Source organism: Erinaceus europaeus, chromosome 14, assembly GCF_950295315.1.
Source record: "Erinaceus europaeus chromosome 14, mEriEur2.1, whole genome shotgun sequence".
NCBI classification, from domain to species: domain Eukaryota; kingdom Metazoa; phylum Chordata; class Mammalia; order Eulipotyphla; family Erinaceidae; genus Erinaceus; species Erinaceus europaeus.
The window spans coordinates 46,986,130-47,007,125 of record NC_080175.1 but is presented as its reverse complement, the minus strand read 5'-3'; the positions used below and the strand labels follow the sequence as shown (position 1 = coordinate 47,007,125).

Genomic DNA, 20,996 nt, shown 5'->3' with positions numbered 1-20,996 from the left:
ACCAAAGTCAGGAGCAGCAGCACGGGAGCAGAGGGAGCCAGGGTGGAGGGGAAAGGGTCCCTGGTGAAGCAGCACCTGAAGGCACAAAGGTGCCCCAGCATGCACATGGGCACAGTAGCACCTGCATGTGTCCATAGTTGACACTCAGTGTGACCAGTTATCAAGTCCTGCCTGTTAGGTGCAGGGGCACAGAGTGAGTTAAGGACAAAGTCCTACCTAAGATGTGCTGATCTTGCTGAGTTAGACAGTTAGAGGAGGGCAGGCAAAATAGCTCACCTGGACAGTGTACCAGTTTGCCATGTGCACAATTCAGGTTCAGACCTGGACTCCATCACATTGCAGGATGCTTCAGTGCAGCTCTATCTATCTATCTCTCCCTCTCTCCCTCCCTCTCTGCCTCTTTGCTTTCTCTGCCTCTAAAATCACAGTAAGGGAAATTCCATGGGCCTTGGAATGGGAGGTAGAGGCTCAGCATATAGGAAAGCCCAGGGGGGTGGTCAGCAAGTCTGCCCCTATGGGGCTCAGAAGGGCAGGAGGATGAAGTAGATGACCACTGCCCATCAGTGGGGGATTGCCTACAGTGCCCCCCAAGGTCTAATTCAGTCCCCATGTCCACAGATGGACATGGGGAAGCACTGCTGGCCACCTGCCACCCCACCCGCAGGTGACATGCTTATTTCTATGCAGTGCCAGCACTGGCAAATCCTGTAACCTTGGAGTTGGGGCCGAGGGAGAAGGACGCAGACTTGGCCTCTCCATCACATACATCCTCCCATCATCCTAAATAGATCCTTGTCCTGACAATGAAAGTCACAACAGGCCGGTGAGAGCCCCCTGCAGCCTGGGATGCCTGGGCTACCAGGCAAGACTCCAGACATACAAACACTACCCCTGCAGACACAGAGAAAGTTCCTGACACAGACCCCAGCTAGAAAGGGAGCCTGTTCCTAACCAGACACTGCCTCTACAGTCCTTCCAGAACCTGCCTGGCACGGTGACAGCCCAAGGACCTAGGCAAAGATCCCCTGGAGCTAGCCTTGGATTTGAGGTTTCACCCCAAAACATTTTCCCTGGGCACAGTGGCAAAGTGAGGTAGCATCTCAGGCCTGTGTATGCTCACCCCACAGATGGAGCATGGACTGTCCCAAAACCAGAAACACTCCCAACACTCAGCTCAGGACAACCGTGGGAAGAGAATGCACCTGTCCTGGGAGGGGGGTGCATGGGCAAAGCTGTGGACCTGCAAGCACGAGGTCCTGAGCTCCATCCCTGGCATCACACATGCCAGAGTGACGCTCCAGATCTCTCTCATTAAAGAAGAAGCCATTTCCTCAAGTTGAGGAGACACATGCAACACTCCTGCTTCTCTCTGCCTCCCCCACCTGCCCTTGGGTCCCCTCAGGGTTCCCTCTTGGCCAAGAAGGGCATCTCTCCCCTTCTGTGCCACCTCTCTCAAATACCAGGTCATCAGGCTGATGCTTGAGAGGCATCCCTGAGTACAGGCCATTTAATACAAGGGCTCCCAGAGTGCAATGGCTGTGCTCACTCAGAGCTGGGCAGAAGCCCAGAAAACACCTTGAACCGACCCTTCTGTCCAGCAGGCCCCTCCCTAAGCCAAGAGTCCCTATCTATTCATCCCCCAGCCAACCCAGCCCCAGGACACAGGGGCCAGAGCAAGACTGGACAGACCACAATCATCCCACGCAGGCAGCCCCTGGCACTTGCACTCCCCACACCCAGACCCTGCTTGGGGACACCACCTCCAGCCTTGTCACATGGGGTTAGATGATGGGGATGCAGGAACCCGAGGCTTGCAGAAAGACTATGACCAGGCCCCTGAGCTCCAGTGGCCTCAGTGTCCCCATCTGTCTGGGGGGACAGCCTCTCTGTGGATCTTGTGAGACTGGCTCCCAATGGTGGCTTCAAGAATGCTGCACCCATTGTGAGCTCAGCTCAGGACACCTGGGGAAACCAGGGCTAAGTCCCCAGATTCCCAAGGCCAAGACCTGGCTGGCAGGAGTGAGACGGGAGGGCACATGATAGGCCAGTCGAGAAGCGTTGCCAGCCTGGCAGGGCCTTGAACACAGCCTCTGCAGGTGCACCCTCAGGAAGCTCCCTGGGGCATGCTGTGCCCCCTCAGCCATGAATGCACATACAGGCATGGCCCAGCCAACACATGAGAGCAACCAGTCCCCACACATGCCACAACCCCTGTAACCATACCGGGAACCAGATACAAAGGCCTTGGCTGGAGGGTCCTTTACACAGCCCTAGGAAGCATCATGTTCACAGAGACAGAGAGAAGGGTGCTGGGTGCAGGGGTGGTGGGTTTCCTAGTTAAATGGATAGAGTTTCAGTTGGGAAAGATTAGAAGGTTCCAGAACTTGAGAAAGGCAACCATTTAACAGCACTGTGAATGTGCCTAATGAACTGTGGCTTGTATCTAAGTGTCTACAAGGACAGATTGATTGATTGATTGTTGATTGATTTGCTTATCTTTGCCACCAAGGCTTGGTGCCTACATGAAGAATCCACCACTCCTGGCAGCCATTTTTTCCTTTTTTCCCCCGCCCCTTTCATTTATAAATAACAAAATGAGAAATGAAGAAGCAAAGGAAAGAAAGACAGAGACAGAAAAGAGATCTGCAGCATCTCACTACTTGTGAAGCATCCTGCCTGTAGATGGGGAGGAAAGACATGAACCTGAGTCCTTGAACACCACCGCCCAACCCCCTTCTGTTTGTTTTTTCCCTTTATTATGATGAAAAGACATGATGTGAAACCTGTCCTCATGGGGGCTAGCTGGTGGTGGTGCACTGAGTTAAAGCGCACATAGTATGAAGCACAAGGACCCGCGTATGGATCCAGGTTCAAGTCCCCAGCTCCCCACATGCAGGGGTGTCAATTCACAAGTGGTAAAGCAGGTCTGCAGTTGTCTGTCTTTCTCTCTCCCTATCGCCCCTGCCCCTCTCAATTTCTCCCTGTCCTATCCAATAAAATGAAAAATGGCCACCAGGAACAATGGATTGGTAGTGCTGACACTGAGCCCCAGTGATAACCCTGGAGGAAATAAATAAAATAAAATAGAATAAAATAAAATAGAATAAAATAATAAAATAAAATAAAATAAACAAAAAATAGAAGCATGCTAGACTCCAGAGGGGAAGTGTAGGGTACTGGAGAGACACCTGCTGGGGCCCTCCCCAACTGCTAGTCCCTTTCTGTCACCAAAGGGCGGTGACCCCCTCCCCGTGTCCCTCTTCCTCTTAGTTCTGAAGGGTGGGGCAGACAATCCCTAGGCTGACTCTCCAGGAGGACGATGATGAATCGGGAAATTTCTAGTTCAGAAGACACACCCTCCCTGCCCTGTACTGATGTTCAGACTCAGCCCCGTGCTCGCCGAAGGGCATATCTTCAAGAAGGCAACTGCCCCAGGGTATCCCATAGACAGAGGAGACACCAATAATTACACAGAGACAAGCCAATCAGGTGTAATTAAATGATGTCCACAGGCAGGCCAGCTCTCCCCCACCTTGTCTCCCCCTCCTCTTCCACCAAGATGGCAAAATGAATTATCCCACCAAGTCAACAGAGGTTGAACTATGGAAATAATTAAACAGAAATTAAATTAATTCATTTCTACTCCAAGTACAAGAGTGAATCATGAATGTTCCCCCACCCCCTCTCCTTGGCACCTTGGTGTGAGAGAGAATGATTATGTGGAATTAATCACGAGGTAAAGCAATGAAAGTGATCTATCACACATTAAATAAAGTGTGTCAGCAAACTGTACAGAACCTACCAGAGCTGCTGGGGTGAGGGGACGGCAGGGGGTAGAGGGCCCCATATCATACACCTACCCAGTGGCCTGGGAATCCAGAGTCCCAGTCCCTGCTGGCTGCCTCATAAACACAGAGGGACCTCAGAGAAGGGAGTCAGGCTTGGTACAGGATGGGGCTGGGTAAGTCCCAGGAAATGGGCCTCCAATTCCCTGCTTCCCCACCTGCAAATTAGGCCTGAGGGTGTCCACCCACACCCTCCTGGGAGCCTGCAAAGGACAAGTAGGCCGTGGGCCTGTGTCTGCCTCCAGGACCAACTTCCTGCTTTCAAGGGAAAAAAGTTGGAAACTGTGAGTCCCTGATGAGTGGGGCAGAGAGTTAAATGAGAGCATTTCCTCCGGATCCAAGCCCCAGTGGCACAGAAACAGAACTTCTCTAGAGGGCAAGCTACCCACTATAAGAGAATCTGGGGAGATCAGGCCCAGGAAGTGCAAGGAGAAGGCCCAGAGGTGGTGGGCCCCTCAGAGATCTAGAGGCGTGGGGTCTCCTAAATAATTATCCAAGAGCTCAGGGAAGGTTGGACTCAGGATGAAATAGAAAGAAACAGTGGCCAAAGAGGTGGCTTGGTGAGTAGAGCACAGAACTTGCGTGAATAAGACCCCAGGTTCAATCCCCAGCACAACATATGCCAGAGTGGGGCACTAGCTGGTCACTTGCATGTCCTCTTCCAACCCCCATCACTCTCTCGCTGTCTCTCATACACACACACAAAATGAATGAAATAATTTTATCTGACCAGTGGTACCAGGCATGAAAGTCCACTGTGTGACTGATGGTGCTGTCTCTCCAGCTAAAATAAATCTCTTGGCAAAAGAGAAACAAAGGCTGAGTTTCCTATGTTCCATCCTGAAGGGCAACCAACCCTCCCAGCAGATGGGGTGTCCCCGGGAGTCTACACACCCCCTGCTGCCCCAGGGCTTCCTGCTGGACCAAAGCCTGCCGACTTACTTTCAGACAACTGCCAGGGGACAGCTGGAAGGGGTGCCAGCAGGAGAAACAGCAGGAGGGCAGGGGTGTCCAAACCTGCTTATTCTAAAAGGGCCCTAACTCTGCACCATCCTGGACCATCAGGTCTGGCCTCACAGAGTATGCAGGGAAAGTGGCAGGGAGGGAAGACACAGAGGGAAGAGCATTTCTTGTATTCACTGCCATCTGCACCCCAACTCCAGGCTTATGGTGGGGCAGGTGTGTCTCTTGGGGGGTGGGGGGTTGCAGTAAAAGGCTTCACCTTGTCTCAGAAGGGCTTGACCCTGAAAACTGGATCATTTTCTAAAGAAGAGACACACATGGCCCACAGACACATGAAGAAATGCTCCACTTATCATTAGAGAGATGCAAATTAAAACTATACTGAGGTACCATTTCACACCTGAGAGAATGACTTCTACCAACAAACCAGGAAATGACAGATGTTGGAGAAGCTGTGGAAAAAAATTGCTGGTAGGAATGAAAACTTGTGCAGCCCCTTTGGAAGACTATGAATAGAAAACTTAAACAAATGAAATGGGATTACCTTATGATCCAGCAATACCACTCTTGGACATTTATGCAAAGGACATTCAAACACTAGTTAGAAGGCACATGTGCACCCTATATTCATATCTTCATTATTCACAATCCCCAAAGAGTGACAGCAGCCTAGATGCCCATCAATAGATGACTAGCTAAAGAAAGAAGTTAAGGGGTATTTTCTCCATGGAATACTACTTTGCAATAAAAAGGTGATTTAAAAAGGTGTCTTTTGGAACAAAATAGAAGAAAGTAGGTGGTTATGCTTAGAAAAATAAGTAAAGAAATGAATGACAACTGCTGGATGGTTTCCATCATGTGGAGTCTAGAGATCTGACACAGATTAACTTGAAAAGCAAAACAGAAGACAAAAACAAAATCAAACAGACTGTTTCTAAGACTAGTGAGAACTCTGGTGGTTATCTTTGAAAGGTGGAAGGGTGGGCACACAGAACTTTGGTGGTGGGTGTGGTGTGGAGCTATACCCTATAATCTTACTATATTATAGCACACTATTAATCAAAAATAAAAATTAAATTAAAATAAAGATTGTATGGAGTGCTTAAACAAATAAAAATGGAATTGCCTTATGATCCAGAAATACCACTCTTGGAAATGTATTCAAAGGACATGAAAACACTAATATGAAGGGACATAGGCACCCCTGTGTTCACAGCTGCATTATTCACAATAGCCGAAGAGTGGGGCAGCCCATCAACAGATAAGTGGCTAAGAAGTTATGGGATGAATACTACTCTGCAATTTAAAAAAATGTAGATTTTGTGTCCTTTGGGACAAAAGAAGTGGTTATGCTTAGCAATGTAAGTAAAGATAGTTTGCCACAAATGAGGAATTTAGAGAGCTGAAAAACATGAATTTGCAAAACAAAAAACAAACAGAAATAAACTGTCCCTAAGATTCTGTGAGAACAGTGGTGGTCATCACTGGGAGAGTGGGGGCCAGAACTCTGGTGGTGGCTGTGGTATGGAACTAACTATTCACTGTCATCTTACAACCTTGCAACACACTATTAATCACAAATGGGAAAAAGTATATATGGCTTGAGAAAAGAAGAGGGTTTCCCAAGGCAAATAGAAAGTCCTCCCCAATAAGAATATCTTTGTCTTACCAGTACCTTAGGGTCACACCATCTGTGCTAAGTGTGACTTAGGGAGGGGATGTCTTGGTCAGGCTATGATTCTCTGACCTCTGGAAAGACTAGGGACTCTGATCAGCCCCATGAGGGTCGGTCACTTTCCCACTGTCAACCTCTAATGGCAGACACCGGGATCCAGGGAATGCCTGGCTGGCAGTGCTCCCCTCAGCTGTTGCCTCCTCAAGGGACCCTTGGCGCCTGCCCTATGCTCCCCTCCCCATGCCAGTCTTCACCTGCCTGCTTTGGCTGAGGTCGACCATACACAGCAGTTATGAATTCTGTGTGTCCTTCTGCTGAATCACCAGATCCAAGTGTGGAATCAGGGACCCTAAACTCAGAGATGTACCAGGCACATCAGGTATCACCCTCAGAGCACTGACAGGCTTAAAGATGCAGGCTCATACCCCAGTCCACTCACCACCTGTGGGGGCAGCTTCACACACATGCGAACAGTGCTGCCATGTCTTTCCCTCTTTGTCTCTTTCCCCTTCTCTATCTCTCAGTCTCTGTCTAGAGAAAGAAAAGAATGTCTGCTGGAAGTGGTGGAGTGGAGCAGGCACTAAGTCCCAGTCATAACGCTGGTTGAAAAACTAGAAAGAAACAAATCAGCATGAGCAGTAGAGAGCACTTAAGCCAGAGTGGGGGCTATGCAGATGGCACTGGGCCCCTGCATCCCCCCCCCCCAGGCCAAGGTGTCAAACATGACAGGCAGGCCCAGCAGCTGGCAAAAGCAGGCATGGAGCTGGCTCTATCCACGGCAGAGCAGCTGAGGCCTATGTCTCAGCTGTGACAGCAGGAAGAGAAGGCAGAAGACAAGAGTCACAGCAAGCCCACCAAGGTTGCAAGATTGCCTGTAGGTGCATGAGGATGTGGGGGGAGGGAATCATAAAACCCAGCACACACAAAGCATTGAACCCATACCTACCTGGGCACCAGCCTCCCTCTGCCCTGGTTCCAGCCCAGGGACACAGGAACCATGTCCTCTGCCACCCCAGCCTGGCACCTCAGCCAGGGCAGCCAGTTCTGAGCCGCTGAGAGGTCAGCCAGCAGGCTACACTGAGAGGTGAGCAGGATAAAGGGAGGTAGCCGTGTCCTCAGAGTCCAAGGTAACAGTGCCTGGAGCCTTTGTGTTTCTGCAGCCAAATTCCCACTTGCCCATCCTCATCATGGCAAGGAGAATCCCACACCTCGACAACTTTCTGGAGGGGTCGGATGGTGGTTCACCTGGTTAAGAGCACACATTACAGTACACAAGGACTTGGATTCAAGCCCCCAGTCCCCACTTTCAGGGGGAAAGGTTCACAAATGATGAAGCAGGTCTGCAGGCCTGCAGATGTCTCCCTCCCTATCTTCCTCTTCCCTTTAAATTTCTCTCTGTCCTATCAAATAAAATAAAGTTGAAAAATAAAATAAATTATTAAAAAAACTTTCTAGGCTCAGGTGGTGATTCACCTGGTAGAGAGCACACACCAGTAGGAGAGAAGATTGCAGATGTCTCTTCTATCTCTCCCTCTCTGTCTCTCACTCTGGAACAAAAAGAAAGAAAAGGAAATAGCTGTGGGGAGTGGTGGAGCCTTGCAGGTACCAAGCCCCAGCAATAATCCTGGCACAAAAATTAAAACAAAAGAGAAAAATCTGTCATTACAGGTGTCTTCCTTGAGTGAATTCACTGGCTGGTGGCTGCCATCCCAGGAAGCACTTTTGCTTCCTGGATGGGATTTGCAGGATGGGAATCTCTCCCTATTTGAATGCAGTGTCAAGTTCAAATCAAAAGAGGTGAAGAGTCTTTTTCATTTAGAATTCAAATCCAGACCTTCAGGCCATGGCAAATCACTGGAGGACCTCCAGAACAGAGGCCACTCCAGCCTGGAGGAGCAGCCCAAGGGAAGGCTGTGTCCATCACTCTGAGACATTCAGCTGGTCTCCCTGAAAAGACTTGGAGAGTCTTGTGGCCCCAGAACTGCCTGTCATCATCATTCAGCCACCTAAGAGCAGCGGTGGGGGGGTGGGGGCGGTCCCCAGGAAATCTGTCTCCAAGGACACTAAAATAATGCACACTGGGGCGCTCAGCCCAGCATGGTGAGTAGGCAGTGCCCAGTGGCCCAAGATGAGATCAAATGCCTCCACACGAGCAGATCATGAAGGGTTGGGCAGTGGTGCACCTGGTTGAGCACACATACTACCATGCACAAGGATCCAGGTTCAAGGTCCCGGTCCCCACTTGCAGCAGGGAAACTTCATGAGGGATGAAGCTTCTTTTCTTCTCTATCTCCCTGCTCACTCTCAATTTCTCTTGTATCTGTCCTAAATAAATAAGCATTAAATTTTTAAATAATAAATACAGTAAGTTGTTGGGAACATGTGTAAGCCTGATAGAGCTTAGGGAGAACCACCCCCATCTTTGGATGGAGGTCTGAGAAGATAACCTCTTGGTAAGTCTCTCTCAACCGAGGTGAGCATAAGGGGGGAAACTCAGACTTGGTTCTTTCCTTCTTGACTCTCAGGCCCACAGATACCCCAGTACTTCCCTCCATTAACTGCAGGCCACATGGCCACAGATTCACTCATTCAAAGTCACCTTCTGATCACAGAAGAACACATCTTATCACACACTTCATCACCCACCTCAGACCCCAGACAAGAGAAATTCCAAACTATATGGCCTTTTGATATTCATCTTCTTTCTGTCTCACCCTACGGGTTTAACCCCTATGCTTCTCTCAAATACCTTTGGATAATTAAGTTGCTTGTGTCATGGAAAATAACTGTTTTGTATCTCATCAATTCCTGTCATACCAGCCCCCTACCTTGGGGGCATGCTGACTGTTAAGAAACCTGTAATTTCTGTCATATTTCAACAATAATTACCTCCATTGCTTTTCTATTTAACTCATGTCAATTTTGCTAATAAACGGACTCTAGAATTCTGGGACTCTAGGACTCAGATTCTAGATTCACGCTAAGAGTCCCCTGGTGTCTTTTACTTCGTGTCACCCCTGTTGTGAGCGAGAAAGAACCAGCCCATTACCTTTCCCCTGGAGGGCACCCTGCCAGAGAAGGAGAGAGACACCCCAAAAGTAAGTAAATAATAAATTTTAAAAATAATAAATAGAAGCAGGTGGCGGTGCACCCAGTTAAGCACACATGTTATAGTGCCAGGAAGAGCCCGATCTCCACCTGCAGAGGGAAAGCTTTGTGAGTGGTGAAGCAGATCTACAGGTGTCTCTCCGTCTCTCTACCTCTCCATCTCCCCTTACCCTCTCGATTTCTGGCTGTTTCTATCCAATAAATAAGTAAAGATAATTTAAAATAATAATCAATTATTTACTTTAATATACATATATATTTTTTAAACTAGGCTGTGGGGGATCAAATATGATCCCCCAAAGGAGAAGCCACCTAGGACTGTCGTTCTCACATGTTGCACGTCCCCCAGGGCAAGCGTCTGTGTCCTTGACTGATGGGAGCTAGGAAGGGCAGTGGGAGGCAGCATCTGAATGCCAGGCCAGGGTGCCCACTGCCCATTCAATGCCCAAACCAAGGTCCTCAGGACCCTGCAAGACAGTATCAGCAGAGGGCGCTGTAGCTAGGAACTGGGAATTGGGGGAGGGAGTGGGACTCGGGATGGACAACAGTGCCAGGAGGCCCAAGGAACTCACATCAGCCTCCTCCTGAGGCCTGTCTTATTGAGAGGGAGCAGCAAAGCTAGGTGCTTCAAAGCACCCTCCCCAAAAGCTACCAGCCCTGAAAGCACATGCTCACCTCTCCTCACTTCTCCCTTCTATCCCCTGCCCACCAGCAGGAACTGAAGTCTGTTTTCATAGTGAGTCCTTGTGCCTCTGTTTCCCTGTGGCTGTGTTTTTCTGTACATTCTCCCCTGCTTGGAGCTTCTGAGCCAGCAAATGGCACCTTGGACAAATCTGGGCCTCCTCCATCTGCTTCCACCACTCCCCACCTCCTTTAATAACCTGTTCCAAGGGGGTGCACACTGGGTGGCAGATGCGGCAACTTTATTTTTGTAAACCCAGGTGGTCCTGGAGCGCTGGCAGCCACAATAATAGAAGTGCCTGTTACTACCTCCCTGGGTGCTGCTGGGCAGCACCTCCCTAGATCAAGTTGGGCAGGCAGCTCCAGGAGCAGGGTGCTTAGTGTGTGCCCTCAGAGTGGTACTGCAGCACCTGCTTCTGCCTGCCATCAGTTGAGTTCTGGCCTCTGAAATATACACCAAGGTCCTACCTGAGGTTCCCCCTGAGTGTGCAGGTGAAAATTAAGATGGAGATTAAGAAGTCACACAAGAGTGATGCACGCCTCCCTCAGATGTGACGGGGTCTACACCAGAAGAGAAGAGTCACAACAGACAGTGACACATGATAGTGGGGCAGACACAAGGCCAGGAGTCAAGATACGCTGAAGACTGATGTGGACCCCGGCATGGGGGAGGGCATCCCTCCAGAGGGTTCAGAGACCCTGCAGACACATCTGTTTGTGACCCTGTCCTCTCCCTGCAGTGAGAGATACCCCCTCATTTCACCTGTGTCTCTGCAGGTGTTCATATCTAGGACAATGTCTATTTCTGCATAGGACCTCTGGCAGGTGCTGAATGCAGACAGTGGACTGAGTCACTGCCCCTGCCCAGGGGACAGATGATGGGAGCAGGGGACCTCCACAGGTGCTGGCTTCCTACTCCCCATGGTTCCAGGTATGCCCAGAGGGCAGTCCTGGGCCACTGTCACCTGAGCCAGGAAGCCCAGGACTTCCCACACTGCTTTTCCTTTCTTTTTATTTTTAAACAATTTTTACTGTTTTTTATTTGATCTTTATTTATTATTGACAGAGACAGAAATAAATTGAGAGGGGGAGATAGGGATACAACTGCAGCCCTGCTTCACAACTCATGAAGCTTTACCCCTCCAGGAGGGGACTAGGGGATTGAACCCAGGTAGTGATGCACTGTAATGTGAATCACCCCATGGTCATACCACTTTTCAGCTCCTGTGTGTCTAGGGCCATTTCAAAACAAGACATGGGGTGGTGGGGAGGAGCTAATTTCCCTTTATCTTGACTCATTGCTGCCAAGTCCAGCGGAGGTTCCCTCTGTATCCTCCCACCCTCCCCTACCCCACATCACCTGGTCTGCAGGTCTCCCCCACCTCCAGCAAGGGAGCCAAGGGCCAGCATCAGAGGAAGAGGGAGAGAGAGGAGGGCTGGAATTCAGCTCACCTCCAGAAGAAGGAAGGCAGAGAAGAGGGTCTGGGCAGCCTAGATATCTCAGGACAGGTTGGACTGCAGCCCAGAGTCCAAGCCCAGTCCACCACCTGTTTGTAGAAGCACAGAATACAAAGCCACCATCAATCTACATCCTGTGAGTGGAGGTGCTTTTGGCTCAGACCCAGCACATGGGCAAGGGGGAGAACCACCACCAGGTAATACCATCACAGCCAACCCATCACCAGCCAACACCATCACATCCTCCCACAGCTGGATCCAGGCCCCCATCCCCGGCACCCAAAAGATGCCCCCCCTCACAGGGTGCCTCCACCCCCACTCACGGGCCTCCTCTTTCTCACACTCTGCTAAAAATAAAGCTCCCCTTGGCGGCTCCTCTCCACGGTTTCCCCAGAACAGAAGTTTCTGGCAATGAAGAACAGGGCTGGCTCTTCTCAGGGAAGCAGATGGATTCCTGAAAGTGTGTGTTGGGTAAATCCAGCTCGTCCTCAGTGAGTCACCTGAGCCCCTGAAGCACCTTCCCCCAGACAGCTGCTGGCCATGAAGGGCCCTCTGGGCCCCCACAGACCCCGTGAGACCTCACAAGGGGGCACAGAGGGAAGCAAAGTTGGGGGTCAGAGCTGTGTCTGAGACCCTTGTAAATGTTTGTCTGATAGCTCAGCCATAGGCAACACCTGCCTCCTGTCTTTCCCCCAAGGATATCCCCAAGCTGTCCTATGCCCTGTGAAGGACATACATCCTGGGGGCTGGCCTGTCCCCTGACTTGAGAACATTGCAAAGGGACACAGGGCACTGGGTCAGTGGCCACTGCCCACTCACCTGCTGGCATCCCCAGTCACAGCAAGGTCTCAGGGAACCACTCCTTCTCTGGGTCTTTTCCCAGGTGACTATCAAAAACCGGTGTGTGCTTGTGTGTGTCCATGTGGACAGACATGTGTACACACTCATGTGTGGAGAAGGGGGCCTTATTGCAATGATTTTGGCAGTCTGCAGGGGACTATTGGCTGGTGTGAGGAGTTCCCCTCAATGGGGTGATCTTTCCCTTAACAGCACAGAGGAGGTCGAGCGGTGCTGCCCTGCCCCCAGCATCCCCTGCCCCAACACACACACACACACACACACACACACACACCTTGGTTTCACCTTAATTATCACAGCCCAACAGTACAGCTGTTTTTCTAGAAGGCCAGTCAAGGCCCAGGCATGAGACTGAGAACTCACCAGTGGGGGTGTGAGCCTCTCCTTTTGTGACCCAGGCAGAATGGCTCCAGAAATGGGCAGGCTAAGCCCTCCACCCTTCCCAACCACCCGTGGGTGCCAGGGGTCAATCTAGTCTGGGTGCCAGGAAACTAGGGCTCAGAAGCTCCCCAGGGTCTAGACCAACTCAGGTAGGTGAGTAGAGCAGAGGCCTAGAGGGTGGGGGTGCCTATCTCTTAGGTCCCCTCAATAGTCAGGAAGTCCAGGGATGGGAAAGCCCCTAAGGGGATGCCAAGAACCCCCTAACTGACCTTTCTGAAACTTCAGCCCAGGAGGAAAGTGTGGACACCCTCTGGCCAGGCGGCTGAAGCAGTCTTGAAAAAAATCCCTGGTTATAATTTTGTCCTTGTTAGAAAAGCAATGCATATTCACTACTGAAATTTTAGAAAATACACATATGCAAAAGAGAAGGAAACTAAAAATAGCCCATAATCCCACTAACCCGAAATAAATCCCATGAACATTCTAAGTATGTACATGCCTTCCCAGACTTCCCTGTGCACAGAGTGCGCTGTGTCTGAAGGGAACTAGTGGGGTCTTATCATGTACTTCCTTTTGTAGCTTCCCCCTGTCAACTGTAGAGCATGCCAAATCATCACCTATGGTCTTCCGCAATGCCATATTTTCAGCGGCTAGTTTGGCCATAGGTGACTAAGAAGACAGCAACTATTCTAGGGTCCTCTGTGAGGGTCTCATGGATGGAATGTCTGGACCTGCCCCCCCCCAGCCCTCACACTGAAGCCCTTAGCCCCTGAGATGAAGGGATCTGGAGGCAGAGCCTCTGGGAAGTGACCTCTTGGGTTGGTATTAGTCCTCTAACAGAAAGATAGCAGCTCTTACTCTGCTGTGTGAGGATGAGGGAGAGAGCGACTGTCTACAGGAGGAGAGCCCTCACCCAGAGCCCCCCAGGTAGAAGACCCCAGGGTTGTGAGCAGGAAGTGTCTTTTGTTTTGGCAGCCCAGTCTGTGGTATCTGGCCCATAATCCACACAGACTGCAGCAGGTACAATGTCTGAGGCTATTTTAAGACAATGAGGTTGCTGTCACCTGGCATCTGTCAAGCCCTGGGGAGAGACCACAGGGAATACATATGGATGGGGGAGTAGTAGCCAGGGAGCTAAGTCCAGGAACCTCCCACAGAGTTAAACTCAGGAATGAGACTCCCCTTGCACAAGCAATGAAGGTTGGGCTAGGGTCTGCTACTTTCACAGGTGACAACACCAGCAAAGTGCAAAATCACTGGAGATTCCCCAACTCCCCACCCCAGCAGAGCCTCCCATGTTTCCTCTAGCATTGCCCTGGCCCTGCATGCATCCTCTGTCCTGGCCATGAGCACAGCAGGATTGGGGAGGCGGGGAGAGGGAGGCAGATGGAGACATGCAGAAAAGAGCACCGCAAAGAAGTCCTAGTGTCACAACCACCAGAGGTCCCGCCCCAAGGATCCTGGAGAAGAGTTCCTCAGAAAGCAGGGATGAGCCTGGGATCCCTGCAGGCTGAGAGTCCTCTACCTGCAGCCTGGGAACCAGCCAAAGCACATTCCACTGGCCCTTCAGCTCAATTTACCATCCAAGGATCCTACAGTCCAAGGCAGCACCAAGACTGACAGGTTACAAGTGGTGCCAGACCCTGGTCCCACTGCCTTCTCACAGCAACTTCCTTGTAAGAAGAAGCTATGCTTATAAAGCATCACTTTCTGTTTTTGCTTTGGGGGAGCCTTTCCCACACATAGACCACTCAAGAGGTGCCTTAAAGGCTAAGTCCAGGGCCTAGGGACTCAATGCCACATGGCTGCAGAAACCTGCCCCTCAACTGAAATCAAAAAGGCAGAGCACTGTCACAGGTCAGGAAGATCAGGACAGGGCAGGCTCCAGGGCTAGCTGACCTGAGTCAAAAAAGCGTAACAGTTCTGAAGGGCTAGCTTCCCCTGTGTGGGTCTTATTGACAGAATGTCTGGATCTGCCCCGTGACTCTCACACTGAAGTCCATAGCCCACAAGGTGATGGATTCTAGAGGCTGGGCTGGGAATATATTTCCTGTGGCAGATCCTTAGCAATGTCATAAGGGCCTCTTTTGGAAACCAAGAACTGTTCACAGAACTGGAAGAATCTTTATCCCATGGACAAAGATGTTTCATGTCACCCACAGCTATGTGTCAGCTCCCTGGCTCACTCTGCACTAGGTGAGGCTAGGCCTCCATAGTCCCCAGTGCAGGATGGAGTAGGAGAGAGACTGTCTCTCTCCAGAAAAACCCTGTCCCACTTTAAGAGGACAAAAATATGTTCTTGTGTGGTTGTGGAGGACAGAAGTCCAAAATCATGGTTGCTGCAGGCTGTGCAGAGGCTCTCAAGAGGGACTCTTCTTGACTCTCAGCAACTGGTGTTGCCAGCAATCCTTGGCTTATAGATGCATCCCTCTTACCTTGCCTTCCTATTCCAGGGCCTCCTCCCATTTGTCTCTGTGAGTTCTCTCTTCACCTTCTAAGAACACCAGTCTCAGGAAGAGGACCACTCTAGCCCAGCATGACGTCACCTTGACTTGATGGCATCTGTAAAACCCTTATATGTAAGTAAGCCACTTTACTCATGAAAACTAGAGTTAGAACTTGGACAGAAGAGTGTACATGCTAATACATGCTGGTGAGTCTCTTCTAGAACATTGGGGAGGGAAGATAACTATAGGTAGGGCAAGATGCCCTTGGGCTGACTCCCTCCCAAGGTCTAATCCCCTTCTCTGGAGAGGAGATGCCTCCAGGACAGAGGAAGCAGGACAGAAATGTGGGCAGAGTTCTGAAAAGCATCCAAGCCAGTCTCTGCTTTTGGAACATCAGTTATCTATCAATTCAGATGAAGCCTCTCAAGCTACATGTGGTTCCTTGAAACCCAACACCTTTGAGGAGACGGAAAGGTTCTAGTGCCTAGGTGGGATTTGAGGATCTGTAGCTCCACAAGACCCAATGACCCCCAATGAGAAGTTCAGGTTTGAGTCCCAGAGACTGGGTGAAAATTTGATCACAGCTTGTCCAGATTGTGTGCCTGTCAAAGCACAGGTATATCCCATATGTAAAGAGCACCCTGAAATGAATAAGAAAACAGACACCCTGGAAACAGGGGCAGAAGCATAAATGCAAACACACACACACACACACACACACACACACATACACACACACACTCAACCTTACTAGAGTTGGGGAAATGCAAGTTAAGTTTCATACCCTCTGACAAATATTTTAAATCATAACAACTGAAGACAGGGATGCATGTAGGATGTAGAATAGAGGATTCCCACAGACGGGAAGGATGAAAGGAGTCATTTCCAACTGTAAACAGAGGTCGGAGGTAACCTAGGAGAGCAAGATTTGGGGAGGGACAGAGAAAACCATTCATTTCACTTTAGATACTTGAGCCCAGTAAGAACCAACACAATCAGCATGGACTTTATAATTCATGTGACTGGATTTATTTTTGAGAGTTATTTATATTTTAGCATGGAGGGTTAGGGTTAGGGGACAAAGCATCACTCTGACACATGCGATGCCAGGGCTCAGGCTCAGGACCTTAAGTTTGAGAGTCCAAAGTTATAGCCCCTGTATTATTTTCAGGCTGCACACACAGTTGGATTTCCAACAGTCTGAAATCTGACCTCATGGGTTTCACCTGGCAGCCCCAGTTAGTAGGCAGAAGCTTCACAAACAGAGAATCTCTAATTGCATATATTTCCTCAGGCTCCCCATGAGAATGTCACCCTGCAGTGGTGTCCCTGTCTCCTCATCACTCATACCCTTTGATCACCCCTCCTGGCCCTCCCAGGGACACGCCTTGACTCCAGCAAGGTTCTGGGAAGGTCCTCATTGGAGGGTCAGGATGTGGCACCAGTCATGCTACCAGGGAGATGGCAAGGGTGACTGAGCAGGAGCTGGCATCCCCAGCTCAGTGTCAGAGTCCCAAGGCACCACAGCAGGCAAGAGACCCCAGGAACTCAGGCAAACTGAGCCAAGGGGGTGGGTGTATGGAGTGAGGTGTGGGGTATCCACCTTTCAGCCTGCTTGCTGGGCAGGCTCAGCTCCCACTTCATAGCCAAGGTCACTATCTTGTCACCTTCTCTAGCAGCTGGTGCCCCACCATCCCTGCCTTCCCAGGTGCTCATTCTGTCCTCAGAGGTCATGGAGTGCACAGGTGTTAAGAAGCAGGTGATCTCAGAGGGAAGCAGGCTGGCTAATCTCCTTGAATGTCACAGCCTCTCCTGACCACTTGGGGCCATGCTGGTGGGTGTGCCTGAAGGAACACCTAAGTTTCCCAGGGTCAGGGTGGGACAGGCCTCCAGTGACCCACTACCACTTTTGAGAAGCCATACTTCACCACAGCCACAGAATGAGACTACTCACACAGGGGCAGTCCTAGGCTTTTTCCTGCGGGGATAGGCAACCCTGAAAATCTAGGGACCCCGCCTGGAAAAGCATCTTAGCCCCTTCCCCTGAGAACAGCGAGAGGGAGGCCGTAGACATGCTGGGGGCATCACAGCCGCACAGATCTCTGTCAGTTACTCTCTGGTCCCGGAGCCCTAACCAGCTTTAAATTGAATAAGAACACAATCATCAGAATCAAAAAGAGCCCCAGCCCCAGCTGTTCAATTCCGGCACTGGAGGAGAGAGAGGGAAAAAAAGTTATATATTTCATAACGGCCTTCTACCCCATAATAAACAGGAAAAATAAATTAGATTCCCAGCTAAGGGTGTATTTATGCAATTTCATCATGTGCCCATGAGCAAGCCGGGTTTGCGCCGAGATAAAAGTGAGCTCTCAGAAACACTCATACTAAATAAATGGAGTGATTTAACAGCTTAACAGGGAGTGGGGAAGAGGAGCTGAAGGACACTGTCCAAATGGGGAAACAAAAATAAGAGGGACTTCAGATGCACGGGCACTGTACGTGGTCTGAGGTTTCTGCTTGCACCTTCCCCAGCCTTGTGAGTGAGGCTCCGCTCTCAGCCCTCAGGTACCCAAAGGCCAGGGCGGTTGGAGGGAACATAGGGTTCTCCCAAAGATTCTGGAGCACCAGCTCTGCACACAGTCAGCATAAAACATGACTTTCCTCCCCTAGATCCATACTCAAAACAAACCCCAGCTCACCTACACCTACCCCAACAGCAGCCACTCTAGCTGAACTCTGGTTTGTCTTATCGCTTTTTCTTTTTCTTCAACATATAGTTTATTTTTCTTAATGAGAGATACAGAGAGAAAGAGAGAGAAGCCAGAGTCAGTTCTGGATGATGACGGTGCCGGAGACTGAACTTGGGAACTTGGAATCTCAGGCCTGAGAACCATTGTGCTATATCCCTAGTCCTGTCTTAGCTTGCACAACCTTCCTTTATCACACACCCAGAAAGTTCATCCTGGTCTCTCTCAACCCCAAGCGGGTCTTGCTCTTGAGTCCCCTGCCAGGTGCCCACTCAAATCTAGAGCCGTCACATGACTGTTTCCTTGTGCCCTGAAACAAACAAAAACATGCTTTCAACTGCCTCCAAGGCCTCCGCCTATGTAGACACTTTGTTTTCCTGAAGTACATTGTTTACTGTGCAACCCTCAGAGACCTCTCTATGTGAGGCATTTTCAAGTCTGGGTTCTTGTGAAGGTTTACAAAATAATGGCTTTATTTTTATTTTTTTAACAGATATTTTAAAAGCTGGAGAGTGTTTCCCCAAAACTCCAGCAGTGTCTAACAGGGACACATGGGAAGATGAACAACTCAGGGGGCCCTTCCAGCTCTCTCCAGTCTATATGGCACTCTGGGACACACAAAGGGGCTCCCTAATGCTGAAACCCAACCCACCTCCAAGCAGGCCAACCCAGGGGCATCCATCCCAAGAGAAACCTCCTTCACACTAAAGGTAATCCATGCTGTGGGTCATTGGGGGGATCCCCACTGCTACACCAGCCTTCCCAACAGAAATATAACTAGAAGTTGCCATGTGTAAGGACCTGGGGTCAAGTCCCTGGTCCCCTCCTGCAGGAGGTAACTTCATGAACGATGGAGCTGTGCTGCAGGTGTCTCTCCTTCTCTTTCCCTCTCAGTCTCTCTTTGCCTCTCACCTTCTATCAGGAGGGGGAAAAAAGGAAAAATGGTAGAGCTCTACAGACGTCAAATTCCAATGATGATCCTATATAGATAAATAATAATTTAAAAATAAGAAAAGAAATATCATGCTAAACTCTCCTAGAAGTTTCTAGTTACCTATACCTAAAACATGCAGCAGAAATCTGAATTTTTTTCCACCAGGATTTCTGGGGGTTGGTGTCTGCACAATGAAACCCACTGCTCCCAGTGACCTTTTTTTTTCTTTTTCTTTTTTCTTTTTCTTACAGAAACAGAGAGAAATTGAGAGAGTGTGTGGGGGAGAAAGACAGAGAGAGAGAAATACCTGCAGCACTGTCTCACCACTCATGGAGCCTCTCCCCTGCAGGTGGGAACCAGGGTATCCTTGCACATGGTAGGTAATGTGTGTGTTATACTGGGTACACTACCACCAGATCCCTTTTTTCCCCTTTATCTTTCCTTTTATTCTGATAGAGATAAGGAGCAGCAGTAGGAAAGATAGAGAATGAGAGAGAAAGAGAGTTGCAACATTACTATAACACTCATGAAGATTAGCCCCTGAAGGTAGGGGCCAGAAACATGAACTCAGGGCCCTTATGCATCGTAATATGTGCACTCTACTGCGTGCACCACCACCATCCCTGTTGAATTAATTGTGCATTTTATTTGACCTCATGTATACAAAAATCTCATCATGCCAATGTGTGACCCACCTAGCAGTCACTGAAAATGTGTTTTACACATTTGGTGTGCCGAGTGATTGGTATCCAGGGTGCATTTCATACTCACACAGGCTGGCCATATTCAGGATGCTTTGTCCTCTGCCTGCCCTGCTGCTGTGCTGTCTCATTTTCATTCATAAGCCTAAAACAGTGCATGGTGCAGCACTGAGCCCTTCACACAGCCCAAGAAGACATGGAGGGAGTCCAAGGCAGACACACATCTTTGCAACCTCACAGCACCTGGTTTTACAAAATTGCAATGAGACCATCATCAAAATCTTACAGAATCCACTGATCAAGAGGCCAGGCTAGGTAGAGACTCCTCAAAGCCCACAAGAAGCCCACCACAAAGGGAAGACCGGTAATGCCAGCAGCTTCTGATGGCAGTGTGTGTCCTCCTAACAAAGAGATGCAAAACCAAGATGGGTCTGCAGGTTCCAATCACTTCCCTCAAAGAACCATGAGCAGAGCAAAGGCTGCAGCCCAGAGTAGGCAGGCTTTCAACACTGAGCCTACCCTTCAGGCCCCAAGCCTGACATCAGTGTGACTCCTGACACCCAGAGAAAACCCAGGGCATCAGCCCAGCTGGGTGCCTGGAAAACAGAGCCAGGGGTGGATGCCAGGGAGCCAGCAATGACAGAGCATCCCCTCAGAGCCCAAGAACCCCTCTTTTCACTCCCCAGGAGTATCTGTACCTCATTGAATGGAATCACTATGCCAGGCCACCCATGTTTTTGTACCACCTGCACCCTGAAGTCCCCTGAGATTGACAAAGGTTTCAGGTCAGGGTATCGCTCCCTGTGTGCTAACCTCCATCTCCTGGGATAGCTACTGCCGACAGAAGGGAGTACTGAGGAAATGTTGGGGGTGGGGGAAGGTGCCCTACTACCTGCCAGGGATCTAACACAGAAAAAGGCAAGAGAAGAGCAGGGCAGGAGGAAGAGGAGGGATGAAGAAAACAGGAGCAAGGCCTGGAATGCTCCTCCCACTGGAGCACCACCACCCTGTGTCCCCACATTCACCTGTGCCCTCCCCACCAGCTCCCAGAAGACAGCACCTGGCCACCCTCCTTGGGGACACAGAGGACTCCAGCCAGCATGCTTCATTCCATCTGCATTCCCCTCCTAGAATTCCACCTCCTCCAAGAAGTTCTTACATAACTGGGTTCCTCCTCACCCACCAGCAGCGCCACCCT

At 50.0% G+C, this 20,996-nt stretch overlaps 1 protein-coding gene across 5 annotated transcripts in view; it reads right to left on the bottom strand.

The window, feature by feature from the left end:
* Nucleotides 1-20,996, bottom strand: part of RBFOX3 (RNA binding fox-1 homolog 3) — a 375,241-nt gene that overhangs the window by 317,295 nt on the left and 36,950 nt on the right. The window contains exon 1 of one of the 5 annotated variants that reach the window (XM_060171871.1): nt 7,430-7,507. The exons of the other annotated variants lie outside the window; for them this stretch is intronic. The gene's annotated coding sequence lies outside the window, so the exon portion shown is untranslated. Of the gene's footprint in view, nt 1-7,429; nt 7,508-20,996 lie in introns of those variants that run through there. 5 annotated transcript variants of the gene reach the window in all.